This window comes from Rattus norvegicus, chromosome 4, assembly GCF_021556685.1.
Source record: "Rattus norvegicus strain SHRSP/BbbUtx chromosome 4, alternate assembly SHRSP_T2T, whole genome shotgun sequence".
Lineage (NCBI taxonomy): Eukaryota > Metazoa > Chordata > Mammalia > Rodentia > Muridae > Rattus > Rattus norvegicus.
The window spans coordinates 147507843-147511056 of NC_141537.1; positions in this window are offsets into that span (position 1 = coordinate 147507843).

Sequence of the window (3214 nt, forward strand, 5' to 3'; positions counted from 1 at the left end):
GCCGAGGCGCGCGCTCCCGTGCACTGGCGCGGCGCGGCCGGGGCGCGTTCCCGCGCCGGCGTAAAGAACTGAGGGGAATGGAACGGGGAGGAGGAGGGGAAGGGACCCTCCAGGTCCTGACAGCCAGAGATACAGTCAGGCACGGTGACCCTGAGGTCCCTCAGCCAGAGCCACAGCCCCTACCTCAGCCCCAACTTCAGGCCTCCTGACTACTGGGACTCCTTTTCACCAGCCTGAGTTGTGGGGTTCCAGCTCCCCCACAAAGCCCGTGGAAATGGGGGAAGGGATCAAACGAGTATTATTTGATAGGCGTTGAACTCAATCTCTTGATTCCAGATTACCACCTACCATCTATGACAATGCCTCCAGTCTCTCCATTCTGCCTCCACGCCTTTGCGTCTTAGAGGCTTTGAAGGTTTCCAGAGTCTCCTAGGAAACTGTCAACACCCCCCTGGGAGAGGGAAACTCCTAAACTGTTAACACCCCACGCCAGCCTTGGGGATTCCTTGGCCCACAGCACAAGGAGATCGGGCCAGGGAACAAGACCCAGGCTGAGTACCAAAAACAGGAGGGAAAGGGGTTGACAAGTTGGTTTTTTCTCTTTACATGCCCCCCACCCCGTGCCCAAACCCATGCAAGCCATGAAGTTTGCAAATCTCGAAGATCTAAACAACAAAGCCTCAAAGTCAAGGGTGGTGATTAGGCCAAAGAACGCCCCAGGGACACTCTTGGGAGGCAGCTTGACTCATGTCTTTTCTTAGCCTTTGAAACCCAGACAAACTAACACTAACCTTGAACTTGAGCTATCAGGACCTGTTTCCTCATCTGTAAAGTGGACAAATTATGCCCCATTTTATTGGGTTTTTGGTTTTTTTTCTGATTATATATTTTGTAAAAGTCTGCCTCATTTTGGGGAGAGTGCGTTCACACAGGGCCTTGCTAAGTAGTTCTAGCTGGCCTGGAACTCACTATGTTAGAGCAGGTTAGCCTTGAACATGCAGGAATCCTCCTGCTTCCACTTTCAAGAGCTGAAATCACAGGCGTTCACCAACACGCTTGCTCTGTGCAGTGCTGGAGATCAAACTAGGAGAGCTTTCTACTAACAGAGCTACATGCCACACCAGCATTTTCAACTTTTAAGAAACGGTGGTAACAGGGTGGGGTTGTTGTTGTTTAATGTTTTCATAAGGTTTATTTATTTATTATATATAAGTACACTGTAGCTGTCTTCAGACACACCAGAAGAGAGCTCTCATTACAGATGGTTGTGAGCCATCATGTGGTTGCTGGGATTTGAACTCAGGACCTCTGGAAGAGCAGTTTAACCACTGAGCCATCTCTCCTAATGTCTTTATAAGAAAGAGGTGTTTTGAATCCCAAATTATAAAGAAAGAGAATGATTCAGCTCCATGTGGATTCACCATCCCTAGGGCCAGAGTACAGGCATGAGTTTGGTTTCTCTTTCCCCTCTTTGAAGGATCCTTCCTTTCCACCTGCGGAGGATCCTGTGGTCCTAGAAGCATGAGCGGGAGGGGCAGGGCAAGGAATCTCCTTCAGTCCCTCTTCCCACTTTACAGATGGGAATACAAACCTAGGAAGAACACTGACGTGCCATGGAAGGAGAGCACTGCCCTGTCAACCTGTCATGAACTTACTCGCCCATCTAATAAGCAGGGATGAGGCCCCTGAAGTGTGGCACTTCCACGAGGGGTACTGGAGTCAAGAGGAGAGGGAGGATGTAGGAAGGAGAGGACAGAGGGGTCCTGCTGCAGATGCTCCCGGTTTGAGTGCTTTCCAAGCTACTCCCTGCTCTGTTCCCCACTTTGTCTTTAATTATTCTCTTCCTAGCCCGCTGAGCCAAGCTGAGCCATCCAGAACCAAAGGACATCAAAAGGTTCCCTGAGTTCATGCAGGGCTGGGTCGTGGTTTCTCTCTGTAAAGCAGAGGCTCTCTGTGAAGTTCTGTCCACACTTCTTTGACAGTGGTGCTTTGGTCCCACAGAGTCTTTCTCACCCAGCTCCCAGGTTAATCCTGGGGCAAGCCAGTAAATTTGGTTTGTGCTGAAGCCAATTTCTCTTATGTTCTGTTGTTGTTTCCAATCTAAATAGTCTTAAATAATTCATCTGCGTTCCTCCAAAAGAGATAGCAGGAGCTTATATATTGATTTAATTATTTGCTGAGACAGGGTTTCCTGTAACCCAGGCTGGCATCGAACTCAAGATGTAACTGAAGATGACTTCAGACTTCTGATCCTCCTGCCTCCACCTTCCAAGTGCTGGGATTGCAGGCATGCATTAACCAGCTTCAGTGGGCTTTTGTTTGATGTTTTAATAGAAGAATATCTAATACATGAGCTACTCAAAACCAAAAGGCCAGAATGTGAGGCCAAATTCTGCCACATATGATCTGTATGGCTCAGAAAATAAACACTACATTTCCCAGGTTGGTATTGAACTCGATGGGATCCTCCTGCCTCACAAATGCCATGACTACAGGTATGCACTCCTCCCAGACTTTTTGCTGCTGCTACTGCTGTTGCTGCTGCTGCTGCTGCTGCTGCTGCTGCTGCTGCTGCTGCTGCTGCTGCTGCTGCTTTTAGTCTGGGTTTTACTAGGCAGTCCTGGCAGGTCTCCAACTATAGCAATCCCCCTGCCTCAGCCCACCAAGTTCTGATGTTACTCTTGAGAGTCTTATTTTCTTCATTTGTAAAGTAGAGAAAAACACACTTCCTCCTCCTCACAGATGCTGGGAGGATTAAAAGAGATAATGGATAGAAAAGAGCTTTGTAAATGGAGAAAGGGCTATAAATACAAGTGATTATCATTAAATTTTAATAATAAATGACATCTCCAAAGAAGAGATACAGCAGGAGCCTTGGAGATGCACTTTGCTGAGCTGTAAGGGCACGGGACAGGATGTGTCCCATCTTAAAGGTCGAACTTAGAGCAGTTGCAGAGAATTACCGCGAGATCCCTTCATGGAAGAGCATCTCATGGGGACCAAGAAAGAACAAGGATGGAAGGAATATGGTGGTGTGTACCTGCAATGCCAGTGCTCCAGAGGCTGGGGTAGGAGGAAGACAACGTCACCAGCAATATGACAGGAGCCTCACTATTTATAAGGCTGTGGGTGTGGTTCAGTGGAGTGTTTTCCTGGTGTTCATGAGACCTGGGTTCCCTCTGTAATGGAGGAACACACGCAGACACCAAATTCT